Source organism: Numida meleagris, chromosome 2, assembly GCF_002078875.1.
Source record: "Numida meleagris isolate 19003 breed g44 Domestic line chromosome 2, NumMel1.0, whole genome shotgun sequence".
Lineage (NCBI taxonomy): Eukaryota > Metazoa > Chordata > Aves > Galliformes > Numididae > Numida > Numida meleagris.
This window is the reverse complement of record NC_034410.1, coordinates 115,689,760-115,712,649: the sequence shown is the minus strand read 5'-3', so window position 1 is coordinate 115,712,649 and position 22,890 is coordinate 115,689,760. Positions and strand designations below refer to the sequence as shown.

General features: G+C 37.5%; 1 protein-coding gene across 5 annotated transcripts in view; it reads left to right on the top strand.

Moving 5' to 3' along the window:
* EYA1 (EYA transcriptional coactivator and phosphatase 1) overlaps positions 1-22,890 on the top strand; it is a 129,112-nt gene that overhangs the window by 17,748 nt on the left and 88,474 nt on the right. The window lies entirely within an intron of this gene.

Below are 22,890 nucleotides of genomic sequence, written 5' to 3'. Positions count from 1 at the left end.
TTAGCTTGTCTTCACCAGATTTGACCATTTGTTTTACTAAGTAGTAAAACTCTTAGGAGATCCACCCTTCTTTTCTTAGGTTCTTACTTCGTTTGCTAGGCATTTCTTTACTGCCATTTAATTTTCATCGCAGGATGTCTGTAAATCTTCATGCTATGAAGAGTGGTCAATCTGTTGTGGACGTGGGTTTTTATACAAAGGAATGTTGACTTCCTGAGGGTGTATTTCAAAGTTGCTATTAGTTGTCTTCATTAATTTTCATTCAAAATTATTTTGCACCCTTGGCTGGGTTGAAGATGAATTGGGGAGAGTACATGGGAACATTACTGTATGTTCCCAAAGGAACTCAAGGATGTCTAACAAATTATTGCAAAGTAAAACACTGGAAATTACCAAAAAGGAGCACTGTTTGTGTCAATATTATTGTTTATATTTTTCCATTTGAAAGAATAATTCTTGTGTATGCTTGGAGGCGCAAATGAAAATCTGCGACATATTGGCCTGCAGCTCGAAAATACACAACTCATTTGCTTAGCTTTCTTAACTGGTTTGCATATAGCAGTTGTAACACACCAGTGTCTGTGGAGTGTTGGAGAGACAAGACTCATAGATATTTTCAGAGCCTTGGTCATCTGTCACTTTATACTTCCCTATCAATGTTCTTATCTGTGCGAGAGAACTGTGGATTTGTAGCTGGGTTGCATGAAGGTGAAGCTTTCATGAAGCCGTACTGAAGTGTATCCAGCAGATCGTTTAGCACATAAGCTGTTGGCAAGAAACATGAGGAATTCCTTGAGATTATCTGATAGTTTTGTTTAGTGTTTAGTGTATTTTTTCCACAATATCTAGTATTCCTGTTGTAAAGACACAATTTCCTTTAGCTAGAAGTTGAAAGCTTTTATTTTTGTTTTCTGCATTTACGACAGTGAGTGGCAATTCAGTGTTTCATACTCATCCTTAGAATGCTTACAGGAGATTCAGAGCCTTGTGAGACTGCACAGAGTTGTATTAGGTGGATGGACAGAAAAGGATGGGAAGAGAGCAGGTCACCAGGCTCTTCTGAATACCAGAGATCAGGATTATTTAGACTTGGTGGTAAAACAGTATGCTCATAAAGGTAGAGGAAAAGCTAGCTTTTTGAACAGATTGCTGAGTTTGGTTTGATAGCATCCCAATAGCCCATTGGGAAGGTTTCAGTTAGCAAGAAGCACCCAGTCCAAGTTTTATAGATTTTGACCACTTCTACTCAGAGGATCCCTCCTGGGCTGTAAGCAGGAAAAATATTAATGTTTTGTTTTCTTTCTATTTTAAGTAGACTTTGTCTCCAGTGTAACTGAAGTTCTGTTGTTCATTATGCCAGCTACTATGCCTCATAGAGAACTGAGGTCATGGAAATCGGCAGGGGGAGGATTTCACAGCAGCAGGAAGGAGTCCAGAAATGGCAGTAAAACTGTGGTCTTTCATTGGTTATTGAGGTCTACTAAAGTTATGTTTAGGTGAGAACATTTATGAGATATGAATTCATACACAGAGGAGAAGAAAATTATTTGGGGCTCTCTCCTGTATTTCAAACTTCAGCAATTAAAGTGTAAATTCCTGTGCCGTTGCTCAGTTTTTTTGTTTGTTGGGTTTTTTAATATAAAAGCTAGTCTGGAATAGTAATTCGTGTAAGTTTTGGAAAAAAGTATCTGCTCATCTCATGTTCAATGCATATATTTTTAAAAGATCACCCAAGGTACATCTTAGTGATGTCGTAAAATAGACTTAGTACTACTTTAAGTGTGAGAAATGCAGCAACAGTGTTTACAGAGGTAGATTTAAAAAGAAAAGAAAAATAGATAAACTGACTGTGCCCCAAATCAGTAATTTGGTACAAATGCAGTTTTCTGAGAGAGTTCTGGAATACATTTAACCAGAAAAAATATTACATGCATTTCTTCTGTTTCCCCTTGTACCTGCGCACTGAACTTCAGTAACACATGTATGTAAAAACCAGAGCTTCATGAAAGCATTTATTGGCATGATCATTAATGCCAGTACCAACTGTTTTTTAGAAAACATTGATGTGTAGAATCACCAGTTAGGATAAGGTGGATTTGCAAGCAGAAATTACAATACTTCTGTACTGTTATTTGGTTATTTTACTGTTTCAGAATAGATGTAGCCGCTATTCAGCCACATAGCGATGTTAAATCTTGAATATACAGCAGTATTGCACGAAACCTCTGACCACTTGAGACTGGAGTTTAAGGTGGCTGATGAGAATTTTTGTAAGGAGAAAAAAAACATGAAAAAGGAATTTACATGGAGTCCCTCCATGGTCACTTGCTGTAAAATATATTTACAGTTTGATTTCCCAAAAATTTCCAAATTTCTTCATGCTATTTGCTCATTTCTCATTTTTTCCCCTTCTGTGACTCCTTGGAATTTTGTCTTATTGTTTGGGAAGCATTTTAACAGGGAGTAAAAATCACGGATTATAATTTAAATCTACGTTATGATAGCTATTGCAGCACTGGCTGTATCTATCTGCTGAGGTTTTGCTATAAGAATACTTCTTCCTGGAGGTAAAATAGTTTGTTATTTAATAGGAGAATTAAGTAGAAAGTGCCACTCTTAAGCAAACAGAATCCCTCCACCCATAACCTGTTAAAGTTTGAACACTGTTCAAAGTAATTCAGAATTAAGGTTGTACTCCAAGAGGCAATTTTGGAAACACAACATGTAAAAGGAAGAAATAAATGCCGTTTTATTAGTCTCGTATTTTATATAAGGCAAGGAAAAATCTTCATTTTATAATCTTTGTTTATTTTTAGCCTGGCTTACTGGAGATCTCCTTACAGAAGTGGGGAAGTAGGTGGAGAACGTTAGTTCTTGAAGGTCGGGACACATTATTGAATTGTCAGCAGAGATTCTACCTCCCAGCTGTTTGAATTAAATAAGCTGTAATAAAATGTATACAAATCTTCCCAGAGATTTAAGTAGAGGACTGTGCCCGAGGAAGCTGAATTATAGAAAAGAACATCTTAATTTCAATTCACTGTCTCTGGAAACTCATTTCATAGAAACAGAGAATATTGAACTTCCATAGAAATCAAGCTACTGAGTTCTGGATGCCCAATTCAGAAAATATAGCCCCTAATATTTCCCTGGGACATGAATAAATAATTTTTACATGTAGAGAAACAGATGGAAGAGGTTAACTTAAAAATAACAAAAAATAATCCGTGATATTTTTTTCTTAGGAATCTGTTGCTATCTGACACTAAAATACAAAACATCTGATTATTCATTTCATCCACACAAAGGTAATATTCAGTAAGGCTACTGCATCGGAAGAAACTAAATGTAGTTGAGAAGGAACAAGGCATTGTATCTCTCATATAATGACTCATGAATGATTCATTTGTTAGTATAAAATTAAACACCTAATTTTTCTATGAAGTTTTGGAAACATTTTTTTTTTTACAATGCTGAAGGAGCTGCTAACCCAAAGAACTAAACAGCAGCAAGAAAAACCAGCAGCTAGAAAACCAAACTGCGCTGTGTTTGCTGAACGTAAGTAGCTGGCTAAAAAGATGAGCAACCATCCTAGAAACCAGTAAGTTGTATTTTTGTTTGAGGTAAACAGATTATAGAGGTGTAAATCCCTTGGAGAATGTATGAGGGACAGTGCGTTCTTCATGGGCGAACAAAAAACCAGACAGATACAGTATATTTGGATTTGCAGAAATGCTTTGGATTCTCACAGGAAGTAATTCAAGAAGCATATTAATGCTAAACTTCTGTGGGGACTGAAAAAGTGACAGAGAGTAGAGAACAAGTAGAAATGGGAGACTGGTATTCACCTGCAAAACCTTCAGCATCTATATGCTACAAATATTTTGCTAAATACATTTATTAATCAACTATATATATGGTCAGCGGAGAGGAGTTAAATTCAAGACAGGTTTAGTTAGTGAGGAAGATTAGGAAAGGCTGAAGAACTCCTATGGGACATGGTATAAATGGCAATCATGGTGTAAACTATTTGGATAAATTGTGTAAGCTACAGCAGTCAGAGCTCCTGGAGGAATTCAGGCATCCTTTTGTGCAGTTCCTTGTCGCTCTGACTCAGCAGGGCACCAGTCAAGAATCAAAGGCGATACACTGGTGCAGGCAAATGTTTTCTTTCTATAAGTAATAAGCCCGTGTTACCCATACAAGAACAATTCAGAAGGATTAAAAGGGTATGTTAACAAGAATAATACAGATAATGTGAGTAATCAGGAAAATAAGATTTTTTTTTGTTGGTGTTACTTAACTTTCATGCTTCAGAAGACAAAACCGGGGCAATCCTACTCTTGTGATTTGCATCTCTGGTAGAATGCCTGGTACAATCAGGTGGGTGAGATCCTCCAGATGGATAAACAGCAAGGCTGCAGGTCTTATGTTGGAAGTTCATCAATAAAGATAAAAGTTCCTAAATGAGAAAATGCTTATGCATTTGCAGGTCATTAGAAAATGGAAGTTGTGATTGCAAACCCACTCCATTTAGCTTTTGGGTCTTGCACATTCACTGTGTGCAAGATGACACTTCTGTCTTATCCAAAAAGATATAACCTTCACCGTTTATATTAATTCATAACTGATCACCTGCAAATGAGCTAGCTACTTAGACATGTATGGTTTTAGTATCCCAGCCTAGCTAAGTGCTTCTGGAGACTTAAAGCTCAAAACTCAGCCCACTCAAAAAGCTTGTTAATGGGTCCCACATGACACAGCTATCAATTTTTTAGTATCAGATATACATGCTGTATCCATTATAACTTTCACTTAGGGGCAGACTTGCCCTAACTATACAGTAGCTTATAAGGCTTTCCTCTTATTTTTGGTCTGAAGGAAGGAAAAAAATTAATGTTAGGTGAACATGAAAATGCGTATGACGAAAGAAAGTGCTCACTATTCGTCTGGCAGAGAGGGGCCCGATGCATTTCAAAGAGTTACCAGGTTCTGCGTCTGTTTTAACGTTTCCCAAGTTGTTTAAATGTGCATTGTAAGCAATGATAAAACGACAAGTTATCATTGATCTGTCCTTTCCTGCATCTCAGAGGGATGCGTTAAATAATGCATGCACCCATGCGAATTACCCTTCTTCACTATACTATCCCCAGACCATTAGCCAAATATAGCAACAGCAGCATCTTTCAACCCCTAGAAACCCTTTGGCTTTCATTTAATTAAATTATCCCATTATGAAAACTCTTATAATGAGATTAAATTTAATTATTTATTAGACACTTATTTGCACTAGGGAACCTATCAATTATGCATGGTTGTGCTAAACATTTTTCAATCCATCACCTTTTCCTTTCATGGAAGGTGCAATTTATTAAGTGCATCTGAAGTACTGTAACAGAGGAGCTCTCGTAGAAATGTGCATGCCATCCTGTTTCAGTTAATCACAAATGAAATAGAAAAACTGAGATGTAAAAATTTATTCCCTCTCCTTTTGAAATACATTGCACTGACAGAATTGTGTGTTATGTAGTTATTTAGTGCGTCCGCTTTTTACACCCTACCTTGTAAAATTTAGGGATAGGGTTTTTTTATTCACTTCTTTGGTATTCTTTTGTGTGTAAATAGTTTCCAATTAAATGAAAATTCAGATGTAATGCCTAATTAGAATAGTTCAAAAATGTTTTTAACGCACTGTGGCTTATTCATCTTGTATGTACATGTGCACATTAAGGTTCTCCTAATGAAAGTTAGTTAATCATAAAGATTGAATTTTAGGGAAATTTCTGCTACATATAGTCATGTATGTTCTTGTTAAGATCTTGGGTAAGACGACAAAAACATTAAAGCTACCAATAACTGTTTCAAGCAGAATGACATTTTCTGATGAATGTTAAGGAGATGTAAATGTCAATACGGCTCTGAGCTTTTCTTTTATAAGACCTTGTCAATAGGTAATTAATTATTGAACTGGAGTTCTGTGTGGCTCAAGGCAGGATTTCAAAGAGCTATCCTTTGTAAACTGCCAAGTCATCATAAGGTTGTTCCTACTTTTTTTCATTTTCTCATATTTTGAAGAAGTGAATATATCGAAGTTCATAGACAGCTGCTTGGTGAGACGTGTGGTGCAGAGATAAAGTTAAGAGCAGGAGGCTTTTTCGGAGCAGTAGGCTTTAGCAGATGTTTTAATGCATTACAAAATTCTACCTTGCTTTGAGAGTGCTCATGTTTCATGTTCAGATGTGAATAAAGGTCAAACAAAGAATTATGCCCTTTTTTCCTCACTTGTGTATGTAAGAGGATGTTTGCTTCATTAACTTTGAAATTCACTGGCCAAATAGATGGCATATTTTAAAAGATTTAAGTAAATGTGCCCCAAAGTCTGACAGATGACTGTAGAATATTACAGTCCTCATCTTGAAGGAACGGGACACGATGCATCTGTTAATGAAAACAAATACTGCCCTTTTTCACAGAGCAATCATTTCTTGTTCTTGTGACTTTATCAGCATCACAATTCTTTATCATTTGGCATTTTCTTCATCAGGACTGTTAATTAAGTCTCAGTGTATCCCAGTGTGCTTGGTAGGATAGTTCTGTTCCTGTGAGAGAGATCACATTAATTAGGGTGAGTCTCCAGATGATACTCATAACCAAAGTTTACTTTTTGATGTGCTGTTTCTGCCTGCTGAGGATCTAGCTCTAATCTGCCAAAATATGCCTCATCTTACATTTGGGTAGATATTCTCACATGTAAGTCCAGATCTTGCACAGACATGAAGGTTGAGAAGTACTCACAAGTACGTTTCTTCTTTCAAAATCCCTAGATCATACACGTAGTGAGTGGCGATGCCATAACTAATAATTGAGATTACCAGCTACAAACATTTGGATGGTGAAAGGATGATTTATGTTTGACATCTTTTCAGCTTCAAAGCAGTATTTTCATAACATTTTCAGTAAGTTACAGCAAAAACTCTGGTGGTCTTAGTACAGCACAAGCCAATCTGAGAATATGCAGACAGTTGTCAATGAGAGACTGACTGGCTTAGGAGAAGAGGAGTGGATGGAAGGAAACGTTGCCATAGATATCTCTTAAAAAAAATTTCCAGCCTATGGATAGAGTAGGATAAAAACCTAGTTTGCTAAAGAGCCCGGAACATAACAAGAGACCGTAAGAAGTGACAGCCAGGTCCAGTAAGGGCTGGTAGGCTTTCTTCTGTAGCCTATGTAAGAGGCATTGATATGGTATGAGTATTTGTATTGTTAACAGTTAAATTTAAACAAAAGTAACTATTGATAAATTTCAGTTACTTTATAACTGGTATTTTAAAAGTCATAAACGGATAAAATATGATTGCTCTATTTTGCATCCGTAAGCCTTGGTGCTTCAGTTGTGGAACAGTCCACTTTTCTCTTGAGGCCTGAGAAGCTGGCACCACCTATTCTTGTTTTTCCCATTGTAAAATTAATTGGCAGCTTTGAACTTTACTTTAGAACATCCTTTAAGGATCGTGTAGGCTACACATTGCAGTACGTTATAATTTGGAATGCGTACTTAAGACATCAAAATACCTGTGCTTAGCTATCATTTAAGCAGGTGGCGATCTGTTCAGGTCTGATGCACTGTTAAGTGTACCCAACATACTATGTGAAAAGTGTTTGCAAGTTGGCTGTGGCTTACAAGTCCCTTTATACTTCTCTCTTCCTCTTACACATGATGATATCTTGGTTTTCAAATGGTGCAAGAGAGGCATGCTTTCTTAGAGCTTCAGATGCTGAAAGAGGAAAGAAACTGCAGATCCAGTTTGCACTGTGGAGCAGGTTGTTTTTTTTTTTTGTCCCGGGGCAATGACATGAGGTATGGGGGAAAAATCAAATGGCAGTGATGATTTCATCATTGGTATCAGAAAGTTGTAGGTAAGCTTTTCATTTATGTCTTGTTAGAGTAAGGTATAAAAACTCCCGTTAACGTACTTTTGCTTTTATGTTTAGGAAAGAAAACCATAAATAAGATACTGTGTTGGCATCAATATTTTATAAAGCTATCAATTTCAGATCTGAACCTCTTCAAGTTTTTACAGTTATGGTGAAAACACACAAAGTGGCCCAGTTTAGCTTGTTGTAGTCTTTCATCTGTTTCTTTTATTAAAAGACAGCTACAGAATAGACTTAGTATGGTTCTGCATTTAAGGTTATTTAAAAATATCCATATTTTTAATACTTTATGTTAACATTTAATAACAATTATTTAGAGACACAGAGTTCTCACCTTTATTGCTCATTTATTGCTTTCTCCTTCTGTAACTAGAAATTGGTTTTTGTAGAGGGGTTAAGACACAAGTAGAAGTAATATTGTATCATGGAAATGATGTTAAAAAGGAAAAACTTGTTAAAATGTAGGAGAACATGGGTTTTCAGAAAATTACAGAATGCAAATTTTAGGACACTAAATGTAAAGAGCCTTCAGTTTATTCTATTCTGGTGATCTAATCCGTAGCTATATCCCTATGCTGCCTTTGTTTTTTTCTAGTGCTTGACATAGTAGGCTGAAACAATAGGTAGGAAGGAAAGATCATCTTCACTGATGTCACACTTAAGAGCAGCTGCTAAGTGGTGAGGAGGAGAAGGTAAGGCAGGGCACTACCAGCTGTGTATAGCTTTAAGCCTGAGACACTGGCTGAGAGAGATGACTCAGATGGTAGTGCAGTGTGGAATACGAGACTTCTTGATGGTAGCCATAGCTGGGCTCTGACAGCAGGAGAAGACCAACCAAATCAAGGAAAAATTTTGTCTGTAGTGTTGTTTTCCTTCCTTGAGCAGCTCTAGAGGATGAACTTGATTTCTTGAGGTACTGCTCTGCTTATATAAGTAGGGACTGACAGGATTTCCTTTGACAACTGACAGATCTCACCCTCTGGGAAACTGTCTTTCTGCATAAAACAAAGTTCCTCTGTAAGCAAAATGAATGTCAGCAAGATGAAAAAGTTCATTAAAGTAACTGAACAGAATTGTGAATCGAAGTTAGGGCAGTTTCTTGTTACAACTTGCTTTCCTAAAGAAAAAAGGCTTTTGCAGCTTTTGCAGTCATGTTCTTTGGACATGTCTGCCTAGCTGTACATCTTCTAATAATAGCTTCTCAACTTGTTGGAAAGTCTCAACTCAGTCTGATGGAGAGCTACCAGCCTCAGAGATACCGTGCTCCTTTCTGTTTTATGAAAACAGACAGTTGGATTGTGGGGATTGTAAATATATGTCCTTTGCTGGTGAAAGCTAGAGACCCAATGTGTCTTTCCATAGATATCTGTAAATTCATAGAGTAAGGCGGCCCCATGCAGACCACAGAGTCTGGAGGCATGCAGGTCTTGGTAAGAGGTGCATGTCGGAATTGGTCTCTGTCAACCCTAAGCCATACACCCTCAGTATTTCCCAGCCCAGAGACAGCATTCCTAAGCAGCTTGCACCCCGGAAGCCTGACCCTTCCCTCCTCAGAGTTACGTTATCCTCATAGCAAACCTCCCTTTCTTTCCTTCACTGGCTTTTGGTTTCCAGGAGATATAAAAAAAAAAAGCTGTTTAGAAGAAACAACTGAGAAAACTGCTCCTTATGATCTGTAAAACAGAGGGAATCTCTGGCAAGACACTAAGTAACTCTAAGCTTTGCTCTAAAATACCCTGGCTGACCTTCCTGGCACGTTGTGAGGAAAGTTCAAACGTAGTCAAATGACAAAAATCTTTCATTTGTAGCTTGCCATCATTAGCTTTTGGGGGAGGAATGTCAAAGCATCGTTTCTTGGGCTGTTTGATGGGTTACCAGGTTGATTATGTCTCCTGGTTTTAGTGATGCTTTTGATCAAATTTTTGTTGGTAATTGTACTTCTAATCATGCAAAAGGTTCCCAAAATACTAAACTTCAGTGCATCTAAATAGGCGTTTCAGCAAAAGAATGAATGGGTATGTCTGTAGAGATGAGGATTAGGAGCAGCAGGAGGAGTTTTGTAACTCTGATTGGGCTGGGGACTTTTATTCTAGGTAAAAAATGCCACCGAGGCATCCTGAAGTATCTGTATGAAAAGATTCTATGTCCCTTATGTATAGATTGCGGAGAGGGAGCTGCAGACAGGGCATTCTTGGAATTATACTGTTATTTTAGATGGTGGAAAACAGGAGGGAAATTTTCAAATTAGAGTATGAGAACCAAACCATGTGACTCTTATTAAAATTAATAGGAACTGCATAGCTCAGTCTCTCTGCACCACTTTTAAAATTTCCCTAGGTGTTTCTCTATGAATATGTATGCAATCAGGAATAAAATGCAGACAATGAAGCAAAAGCCAGTGTAAATACAAAGTGATCACATAATTTACATGTTTTTAATTATTGACATAAGCTCCACTTCTGTCCAGCAATAAAAAATGCATGCGACTGAATAAAGTACTTAAACACAAAGAAAAACAATTTCAGCAATTATTAAAACACAAAATACTTTTCTGGAACAGTTTATAAAGAAGTCACTGAACCTGCTTGCAATTTTAACAAATGTATTTAAAAGTTATTATCTGAAGTAAGCTTTAAAAGAAAAGAAGACAGATGATTGCACTACTTGAGGAGAGACGTATGTTAGTCAGATGGTGGTGTATGGGTCTCAGTGTTGGGTTAAACCAGCTATTTGTATTCTGAAGATGGCACTGGAGGACTGTATTAGACAGGTACAAGAGGTGAAAGGAAAGGGGTATGCACTTGACTAAGAATCTGCATATCTACATTGTTCTCTGACCAGCTACCACTGGTGTACCAAAAGAAATAGGGTGCTGATACTTAGTTGAGTCATGAATTATGTTAATTTGATTACACTATTATCTTTTCTGCATTGGAAATCCAAAGCCAGGTAACTAGCAAGGTGCCAGGTTCCTAATCATCAGTTCAGGAAAAGAAGGTGGAGTAGTTACATCTGAAAAAAATTATGCTGTCTGTACTCCAGCCAAAACTCCCCCCNCCCCCCAAAAAAAAAAAGTCACCTGTAGTATGATTGTACCTTTGCTTTCCCAAGATAGATGCAGCTGGGTGAAATAATGGTAATGCCTGCAAAATAAGAATATTTCTGAATCAGTATAACCTTGATTTAAAAAAAAAAAAAAAAAAAAACAGGAAAACTGGGTATTTCAAAGCTTTCTCTGTGCATCCTTGTCTGCCAACTACATCGTGAAGTCCTGTCAAACCAAGCAGCAATCTCCTGTTAAATAATTCCATCGCCAATTATTCTGTCATACGCTTTGTCAGTTTATCTTAACTTATCTGCCCTATGGACTGAATGCTGGATGCTAATAAAGATCAAGAGAAAAGAAATGTTATGCTTTCTCTCTGGATAACACTGTCTTAACCCAAACATCCTCCTTCCCTGAAGTTGAGAAGCAGCGAAATTCCTCCACGGCACCCCAAACTGGAAAAGGAAATAGTTGTGTCTCCAGTAGGACCAAGCTGTTCAAACTCCAGCAAGGCTTGGTGTAGGAATGGTTAAAGGGCTGAAGAGGAATGTGTAATAAGTATAATAATATATATTATATATATTATAATATATATATTTTATATATTTTTTATATATACAATAAATCTACATTCAGCATAGCACTAAATAGAGTGAACTCTCACATGTCACAAGCAAAGTATAATCTCCCTCTCTATTCTGTGGAAAATCTTAAGACAATATATTGCCTTCATAAATATGTTCTCTTCTTCTCTGGAGAAGAGTTTAATTGATTAACCAAAGAATAAAATGGGAGATGGCTGAAAAATCATGCTAGGTAAATGTGGGTATCATTAGCCATTCTGAGCGGCTCGTGAGCTGCTGGACAGTGGAGCCTACTGTGGAAAAATGCCAGACATCCTACATTGCCAAGGGCTTGTGTCCTCTGTGAATATAAGTCAGTGTATCTGCGATGAGCACTTTCATAATTCAGATGAAGAGAGTTGAAAGAGCAAACACAAAAGAGATCTAGTGAATATGTCCATTACTTTCCACATCTTCAAAGTTGAGAAAAATAAGTTTCTGACATGAAGTAAGACTGTTATCCCTGCGTGGGAGGACTGACTCCTCAGAAAGTATTTATAATGTGGTTAGGGGGCTAAGCACCATCATGTTCAACAGCACATTGACCTTTCTGATAATACTTTCTGAAAAGTAATTTCCGGAGCTAACAAGGAATTATGTAAATGGAGAAGTAATCAGATAAGGCGTTCAAGACTGAAGAAATTAGGCACTCTTTCAGGATGCAGTTATGAGAAGATGATGAGGATGCTTTTAGCAAGTTTCAGCTAATGAAGTCAGAGCTGTGATTGCAGGCAGGTGAGGAAAACAAATTTTAAGCAGTAAATTAGTGCTTATATTATCTATTTTATTTAGACTTGCATGAAGACAAGATTTCAAATGTTTCAGTTCTAAGTGGTTGAAAAAATCAGGAAATTTGAAAATGTTATTTTTAGCAATAGCTCTCTCTTGTGTGTTGATTTTTTTTTGTTTTAAAAATACTGCTTTATTTTCCCCATCATCTCACCCAGTGACTCTGATAAACCTTTCCTCTGAAAAACAGAAGAATCATTTTAGTAAACACATTGTTAATGTTCATATTGATAAGGTCTTGTAGAAACATATGTGACTGTGTCAGGTGAGAAAAACGTTGATGATTTGATGAGTTTTTTTTTTCAGGAAATGCTGCTTCTGTGGCAATAGATTAGCCATGCTTATTAAAAGCTAGATTACACGTAGGTTTTACCAGCATAAGAGAAGATGGAGAAATTCTAGTTGAGCCTGGTTCTATGCTCCTCCTCCATCCAAAAAGTCCATCTGCACTGTGGAGATAACATGCATCTGTGGGTTTCTTTGCCACCTTCTAATCTGAGAGCTGTGGTGACACTTCTCCAGGAAGTGGACTTCACATTTAAACCCCAGGCCTTTCTGTAGGTGTCTGTGTGTTACTTCTCCTAAGAACTGTGTCATTAAGGTGCAATCCAAGCAGTGAGAGTGTTGAGTTAGATAGCGAGGGTTGAAGGCTGCTCAGCTTGATCCTACAGGTAGGCCCTGAGGCACAGGAGGGACCACTCACCACTGTGCCACCCCCAGGTTCCAATGAGGGGCCTTTGCCACCCCTCCTGTCCCTAAAAAAAATAAAATAAAAATTGCATTTGCTTGATGATCTGGATACTGTTTCAATATCTTCCGAATCCCGATGAATCCATAGGTATATCTCAGAAAATAAGCAGAGTAAGGAATAAATCCATTATTGGGGTTTTCCAAATCATGGATTGAATCCAAGATTTAGGGTTTACTGGTGCTTTCAATAGACTTCATCTTACTGAGATGTTAGTTTGGACATTGTTACATTTGGTGCTGGAGGAAGTTGCTGTGGCTTGTTGGTTCTTCTAGGCTGGGAAAAAAGAAACGCGTTTTTGCATGCTGAAGGAGATATTAAATGAGTTTCCTGGACCAAATGATACCCATGTGCTTATATCACATTGAGCTGTAGAAATCTTGTGAAGTCTGTATGTTGCCATTTTTATTATTTATTAGGTTATCATGTTCCCATTGATGTCTGCACATGTACTTCATGTTTGTTGACAGTTAAATGATATCATTGCTTTCTAATTACTAATAGTTTCCATTACAGTTGGTTCTCAGGTGTTTGATGGAAAGTTTATTGGTGTTATACATGGACATTTCTAGCAGGAGACTTGTATTTGCTCAAACAGAACTAAAGTTGGAAATTTTGTATGTATTTTTGAACTGTGTTGTATAATTTTATTAGGACAAATAAACTTATGTCTTGCAAAGTTACAGTGAAATTTAGGTGAGCATAAAGATTTAGCAAAGTAGTGTCTTAAAACAATCTCCTAAATCACTGTGATTTATTCTTTTTTTATACATAGTCATGAATTTCTAAATCAAACTTAAGCAGCAGTCTTTGAACCTCTTAGGGTCTCTGAAGTCCAGTTATCTTACTAAATTAATGGGAGACATTTTTATTGCATACTAACTTCCGGGTATTTTTTATTGATGTTCACATCAACTCATTTATGGTACCCCTTCAGATTTTGAGAAAATGGAGTGTTCAGTGCATCCAAACATGAAGAGAGAACTAGACCTGGATCCTGCAATCTGAGCTGTGAGAGTACACAGTTCTTCTGATATCAAAAGGGGTTTAAATGAGTAACAGAGCCCAAACTTTCAATCAGACCTGGAGTAGCCTAGGCTGAAGGTCTGTTAAAAACCTCCAACACTGGCTGACGGGAACCTCCCAGTGCAGGGTCTGCTGGAACTTACATCCCGCTTATTCAGGAGATAGTAAAAAGAATTTTAGGCATCTTCATCTTAAATTAAACTAAAAAATATTTGATCTACCAGTTGTTACTTTATGGTGCATTCTGTTTGACTAGTATTTTATTTACTTACTGCACAGAAAAACAAAAGCCAAGTCCTGGAACTCATCAACTAATAGAGAAAGATTTGTATAAGTCTCCTGCTGTGTTTGGTACACCACATATGTTTGAGGCCAGTCCCATAAAAAGAAACTCATAACATTAATCCTATTTTAATTTAGGCTTTAAGATGTATAATGATATTTTATAGTATTTTGGAGGTGAAAATATTGATAGTGTTTTCTTATTAAATAAAAGATTACAAATATAAATAATAATGAGGATTTATGAGAGGAGAGAAACAGGCAGGAAGAGAAATGAGTTGTAGGGATATCATTGCTGGTTTGCAGCAGCTCTTACAGATCTCGGAGAGGGATAGGAGCTTTATGGTCCCTGAGCAGTACCCAGCTGTGGGGCCGAGTCCCTCTGATATCCCCCTTCCAAACTTAGGCACCATGTAGTTGATGAGACTCTTCCTGAATTCAAAACCCTTTCTCATGTGGGTTAGGTTCTGGAGGGGGAGCTTTCGGGACACTTGTTTTTCCACACAGTGAGGGGCAGGGAAGCAATTTATCAATGGCTCCTGAGGATGACGATGCTGTCCTGTATGGCTGCGGCCTGATGGGGCCAGCCACAGGGCCTGACACGAGAGCAGCACCAATGGAGTCCTCACCTGGGGCAATGGAGTGTTGCTTGTGTCCCTAGCACCAGAAACAAACACTTGAAGTATTCAGTCTCTAGCCATATAATTCTGACTTCATTTTAATAAGTAGTCATCTGAAGAGGAATACATCGGTGGAGAACACTTCAGGCTACTAAATTTTAAGCTGCTAGATCTACTGAATTTTCCTAGGTGTGTCTAATATAGGTTTTGCTGCTTTCCAGAAGAGCTGCTAAAAATCAGCCTGTACATACAAAGGTGCCCTATTCATACATACAAAGAAACTGCCACCGGATAGACTGAAGATCAAGCATTTTTGAGTTGCACTTAGCATATTCCATATACTGCTAGTTGCTAATTCTGTTTTAAAATCAAATTATAATGGGTACAAACCACTTAACCATCCGGCTTTGCTTCAAGTTCATACACTTCTGTTGTGTGCATCGTTGTGTGCTCTTCTCTTTGATTACGTTATTGTGTGCTCCTGGTATTGCTTGTTGGAAAAGTGTTCTGCCTTTGCTTGGTGTACAGTATCTGCATTGTGTCTTTCAACGTAGAAACTGGCATCCAGCATAAAGTGTGTTTTCATTTGTGTGTGTCTCTCTGAAATAGTCGTTTAGCAATATTTCTTAGCGGACTGTGTTATGTGTAGAAATTCCTGTACTGTAAAAGGAAAGATATCCTTGAAGACAGGATTTCAGAACTTGCTAAGGTGAATGTCCAGGGTAGATAAGGCTGCTTCAGCTTCTTCTGTGTGCAAATATGGCACAAGACAGAAGGGCAAGGTATATGATATGTTGTTTTTTCTTAGATACTGAAATCAAACTTCTACTTATTCTTAGCTCTTTTGAAACCATCCTTATTTTAACCCATTTCCCTCTAAATTAATGTCAGGTTTGCAGAGACAGACGTACTGACTGCCCTTCATCTTCTTTTTCCTCTGTGCCTAAGTCTGAAAGGGATCTGTCATCTTATGTTCATGGACTTAAAATATAGTTATAATTATTTAATTCCTAAACCAATTATTCATATTTCTTTGGAAAGGTAGATTGTCAAGCAGGAAATATAGATGGAAAATCTGCATAATGCACTTAATTAAAAAATATATATATATTAGCAGCCTGAAAGTATCCAAACAGTAAAAGGAGTTTAAGCTTTGTTTACGTTTTGCCTGCAAGAGGTGCCTCTCTTTAAGTATTTAGATAAACAAACCAAAGCTGCTGTTTTCATTAGCATGTAACATAGACCCGTTTTCTTACCTCAGAGAACATTAAACTAAAATTCAGTGGCAGAAAGCAAATACTTGTCTTGATAAACCTCACAATACGGGGAAAAAAAAACCTTCAAATTTTGTACCTATTGACATTGCTTAATAAAAACATCTTGAATACCAGTGCTTCTGAGCATGTTTCCAATAGCAATATCATTGCAGAGCTCTGTGGATAGAGTTACCAATCCTTTGAATTCTGACCTTCAGTCTAAAACAGCTTTAGAGGTTACTCTTTTTCCGATTTGTGAGATTGCAGAGAAAAAGTTAATGCTGCTGGAAGGAAGCGGGGGAGGGCAGCGGGCTTGCCATTGAGAACTGGGACTTTGAAGCCAATGGAGAACTTTTCCTCTGGCCTTGATTTGTAACGACAAATATTGGCTGTATGACTAAGTAACTATACAAAGTTTCAAAATAGAATATGCAGCAATTGAAATTTTTGCGAATACAATTACCACTGAGACCCAGTTGATTTTAAGAGAAATTATGCAAAATCTGTGTTCTTTGTGGAGCCATAGCCATCCAGACTTGAAATCTGGCTTCAGGCTATCTTCTGTGTCTACTGGGAGAAGAAAACCTCAAAACTGGGACCTTCAACACACATCACATGGATGTCTCTCTATCTCCAACAAATTTAAGGATTGGGGTGACCATTTTAAATTAAATGCATAATTTTATGTGGCTCCAGTTCGGTGAGAGGACTCTAATCCCTGCTGAACAAACAAGGGTTGTGGTCGTAATAAACAATTTACTGAGGTAAATTTCATATAAACAGTTTAAAGGAAAAGCAACTGATGAGAGTGTAAAATAAATTGTCCTTGTAGTGATTATTTTAACTTAGACTTCCACTTTTTCATTACGAGGCCCCAAATGTGGAATATTTATGAACTTCACTTTTAGAAGACACTTCACCATTCCTGGCTATTGAAAAACACTTGTGATTGAGGTTAAGAACGTCCATATTTACTATATTCAACTAACACAAGGTTTGTGATTTTGTGAATGTGTGTTTCTGAGTCTTAATAAATAAGTCATAAATGCAGACTTGTCTTTGCCATTTGCCAGATTCTTGCTTGGATTCTTTTACTGTCCTTTGTCTTCACAGTTCTAAATTCTTTAATTAACAGTTACTTTCCTGTATCTTTTTGGCATTTGCTTACATGTCAGCAGCTGAAAAATTATGCAAGAATTGACACAGATAACTAAGACTGTAATGATCCACTGCTCCATCTACTGTTGAACAGTGACATTCATAGTGCTTCAGGAAAAAAGTACGGGATGCATTTAGGAAATAATAACAAAATGGAATTTGCAACAAGTAAACCTATCGTTTCTGTGTTTAGCAGACAAACATTTCTTTTTCTTGCAGAATTAAGAATTCTGAGTACCAATTTAAATCAGATCTGAAAAACAAAGAGGAACTTTCCATCTCCCTTTTCACCTTATAGGAGGTGCTGACAAAACTGGTTTTGTTCATGTTAATGGAAATTAGTTGGAGAAGAGACTGTCTAGTGTTACGGAGCTGACTCATTCTATACAATGTGCTGTGTTTATGTCACTGGCAAGATGTACGTTATTGCTGTGAAGAAACTTGCAGTGATTTGTGAATTCTAACTTTTTCTACAAGCACTAACTGAAAGATGAGGAAGGCTTAAATAGTTGTGGGAGTTGGAAGTATGGAAAAACTGCATGTGTGTGAAATGATGTGTTTTATAGTCTTTACAGAACAACGGTCCTTGATTGTTTTGTCAGCTCCCTGGTAATCTCTCGTTTGTACTGCATTCTTCGTGTGTTTCAGTCTTCTGAGGAACCGCCGAGTACGGCTTTTATTGCCCGTTGGAGTGAGAGAAAGCTGCTCCTCATAATCTCTGGTGTATTTGATCTGACTTGTTCATTTTTGTAAGCAAATTATTATTCACACATCATAGTGAAGGATGATCATTTTCCATTTTCAGGCAGTTCCATTTCCATGCTGAACTGGTGCAGAAGCTTGAACATAAATAAGAAAAATCAGCTCTTTCTCTGGGATGCTCACAGGTCGCAATTTACTCCTTTCATCCCCCCTCTTGCAAACAGCTAATCCTCCATACAGCATTGTCCAAAAGCAATTACATAGTTTTCAGTGGGACTGCTTTTATAAACAGTTACTAATATGTTCACGCATCTTTCAAACTGAGGTTTTTGTGCAAAGTGACGTGCTCACTGATTCTTAGGTATCACAGTAAGTATTGAAAATCTCCCTGTAAAGCTGTTGAACTTTACTGGAAAACAGAAACTAATTTTCAGTAGATCAATTTAATAGATGAGGCATTGTCTAAATTAAGACTGCTGTGTAACTGGAAAAGCTACATTACTCTTAAATCAGGAGCAGATATCAAAGCTTTGCCCCAGTGTGGTGTGGACTCTGGTTTTCCCAAGGAAAAGGGATGCCATCGCTTTTGGTCAGTGCATCTTCTTCAGATGATCTGGAGACTAACATTTATCAATGTCTGCATGGTGATTGTAATTCCTTTGATGAGGCTTAAGAGAAAAGCGATGGGAGAGATTCACAGTTAAGTACCAAAAAGTGACAGCGTTAGAAATATTTAAAACTTTTTAACTTACCTTCACATAGGAAACCTTCCCCTTCTCCTGCCAAACTACTTATTATTTCTCAAGTAAATTTTTTTGAGTTTTGAGTATAATTACACTGTTTGTTTCTATAAATATATATGTGATATATATATATATATTTTTCCCTGTTATATGATGGTTTTAAGTTATAATCAACCTTTTGGGGAAAAAAAAATCAAGATTTTGGAAAGTGAAAAATTGAAAAAGACTGATGCAATTGCTATCACCCTTCAGTCTGACTGCTTCTGAGGAAGATCTCTGCATTTCTTTATATCACAGTTGTCACGAATGATTTCAGAATCATATAAAGTCATGAATTCATTTCAAAAATTTGAAGCAGTATCTATTTCAGGTTAATAAACCTACCGTTTCCTATTTTAAATTACACAAAATGGTTTTGTATTTTTAAACCCATGCAAACTAGCAGAGATGTCCTTTAGGCTAGCAGTTCGTGCACATTTTGACTAAGGACAGTGGTCAGCAGCACACACCTTACAAGGAATGACACTTAAACTCTAATTCATTATTAACGTTATCTTGTGTATCTCTGAAGAATCTAATGAAATTGTTCTTCTTGGTCACCCTGATGGTTTCTGGACAGAACAGATAAAGTGGTTCATTTCTGTCACTTTTTTTTTTGCTTGTAATTACTGAGCTCTTCCTACTTCTGATCACATGAGTAGCGTGAGACAATAAGGGCTCCTGTCAAATGCTGCAAACTCCTGCTGCAGCCAGGGACGTCTCTAGGCAACAGCTGCTATGTGTAAGATAAAACTTGTATGGAGACATAGGACAGATATTGCCTGTGTTGGAGGGCTCTGACGTTGCATTGCAGTTGTCTTGAGAAGTGCCATGCAGAGCCTTCCAGGAGCGATAGGACATGCTTTTTGTTTTAATGTGGTCTTTCTGTGTGTATTTACAATGTTAAATATTTCAGTGGCGTTTCCTACTTAGAGGCAAACGTTCAAATGCTGTTCCATATCCATCTTATTTTTTCTTAATTATTTGGACACCTGTAATTCTGGTGCCTTAGCAGCAGTCGATACTGCAATCAGAATGGACCAGTTTTACTTGTCCATTGTAAAAGCAAGCATGTGATGCTGCCTATGGAGTGAAGACCGTATTGCGTGAGGAATAGTGCTAACAATATTCCCAATAGCTTGTTGAACACTTGATATTAGGTAACCGGCCTGGTCTTCCCTATTACTCTTGACGTAGGAGCTGAGTCAACAGGAATGCAGAATCAGAGTAAATTCAGGCTTGATGTAAACAGATACGAATCCCACTGAAATCTCTGTCCCAAACCCAATGTTCGTGTAACTGTGGTTTAAAATTGATGTTGGGTGTCAGTGACCGACAACCCAATTGGCACTGATTTGTCATGCTGTTAGTTGGAAGAATAAAACCAAAAACCAAGCATACAGTCTTCTGCTTTATGCATGACAAACATATCACCTGGTTTCTAATAGGTGAAATACTCAGCTGGCATAATTAATTTAGTTATTGAAGTAATAACAAAAAAAATCTATGCTCACTTAAGCCAAATGAAGATCTGGTTCGTGGTGTCAACTGTATGGTAAGTTCATAGGTTAGACCATGCCATGAGGTAATGATAGACACCAATCTAAAGTCCAATCTTTAGACATCAGATAAAAACCTTTAAGGCACTGCTTAATGGCTGGATAAACACAAAGGACACTGCTTTATCTTATATCCCTCTCCTGTGAGCCTCATCTATATGGCTTCTGTTCCCATACTGTCTACATGTCTTGCTACAGAGACATTAAAAAATTCAAAGCTGATACTTTCTTTTGCATCGTCAATACCTTTTTTTCTGATCATTTTAGCCCCAGTATAATTTATCCCCAGTTTATCACCACATCATCAAGCTGTGTATGTGTGTGGGGATCTGTCTTACTTTAATTAAATGCAGAGACTGGCACACTCCTAATATTATTACTTAGACAAAACTCCCATTAGGGACCGCAGCCTCCAATTGTAAGACTTCTTCAGCAAGCTTTACTTCTCAACAGTGAAAATAATTTGTATATTTGCTTTATTTATTGGTTTTATTTTTGAATAGAGGATGAAGTGTATTTATGCAAAAAATCGCATGCGTCAGTGGAAGTCACAGCTGTAGATTTTTAAAATCATTTCAGGATTTCCATAGCATCACTTAAATATCTCCAGTTTGGAGAGAGGGTTTCGAGTTGCATCTCCCAGTGTCGGATAGTGCCTCGTAACAGCAATATGAATTTTTTTGAGAATTTTCCAGAAAAAGCAGAGCTTCTGCTCCCTGAAAGCACGTCCCTGACCTTTCTCATCTAAGTAGATAGAGCTTCTAGAGACAGTGAGGCAGGACGTGTGTCTTTTAACTCTTATGGGACTGGCTCAGTTTCTATTTTAAAATGATCTTCCGAGCAGTTCCGAACACTTCAGAGTGAGCAGTTTCTGAGGATTCAGAACAGTAGTTTGGAATGAGTGCATTTCTCTGTGTTTGGTTATCTCTGTGAATTTTACCTGACAAAGCTGCCTGTCTCCAGAATGAGTAACTTGTCGTTCTTTCACAGTTTAATATAGACCATCATAAATAGTTTTCTTGGCAAGGGATCTATTTTGTGAATATAAAGAAGTAAACGGATTCTGTTTGTGCTGGCTGCGCTGACGGGCCCAATAGAAACCGGCTTATTTTGACATGGGTTCCCATATATGGTATGGGTCTATCCCCAGATCCCTTTACCCCACTAAACAAAATGAAATCCTAGGTGCGTTTGCAGCCAGAGGTTGACTTGCAGCTTTGCAAAACCATCTGCTTTCCTGAAGTATTCCCAATGTACTTCCTACAAAATAATGTATCGCTTACTGGGATGTAGTAGCCAGAAGATTCTCGTCCTCTGGAAGTATTGCTCTCATTCACAGAATAGTTAACTGAAGGTAAGGAGATACAAGCAGTGAATAACCACAGATTTTTTTTTTAAAGAAAAAAACGTTCTGTCTGGATCTATTTATACAAAATAACGTGTGGGGGTGTTTTTTTTTTCTTTTATTTAGTGCTTCAGACCTGGCATAGCGTTAATGTCTTTTTTTTTTTCTTTGGTACTGCAAATCATTAGGCTGTTTTCCTCGTCTTATCTGGACTACGCGTACTGAAAAACTGTAGGAAAATAAGAGTGACACGAACTGAAAGATGCTGTCTGCACAGTGGGAGCACTCCAGAGAGCCCTGGTCAAATGTAGTTACTGTGTATGCTCTAATGTTCTTACTATAACGTACATATTTTTCAAACAGTTCTTTTTTTTAATTACGAGCAACTGAAAGTGCTGTAATAGGAATGTATCGTAAAGCCATTACAGTTTAATGGCTTGCTAATTGAATTATTTAATTACTTATTGATTGGTAAAAGCTAAGCTTTAGAGGGTTACCGTTACTTAATGCTCCCATTTAACTCTGCGCAACCACCGCTCCCCTTCGGAAATACCGCTCGGGTCAGTGGAAAAGGCCTTTGCACGGCTTTAAGTATTAACAATTTAGTAGGTGAGCAGTAATAATTTAAAATACAAATTTGACCGTGTTTACAGTCATTATTAGAAGTACCGATTTCTTCTCACGTCTGCGAGGTTTAGGCTATGCTTAAAGTTCCAGAGACTCCGTTTAATAAATCCCTCCGAATGGGAGAAGGCTGGCTTCAATAGTTTTAGCAGACCCTTTCTTTACAAGGTTGCAAGAATCTCAGATATTTGAGAACAAATCTGTTACATATCCAATCAAAACGGCATGTCCGGGCGTGCAGGCGGGCTGTGCTTGAGAGCCGCTGTGAGTATCCTGATTTAGCTCCTCTCATTGATATAATGTTGGTTTAATTCCAGTTATTCTATTAGGACGGCTTTTGTTTAAAGCCAGCTTACAGGAGAGGACGCGTCCACATACAATTAAAGCATTTCAGA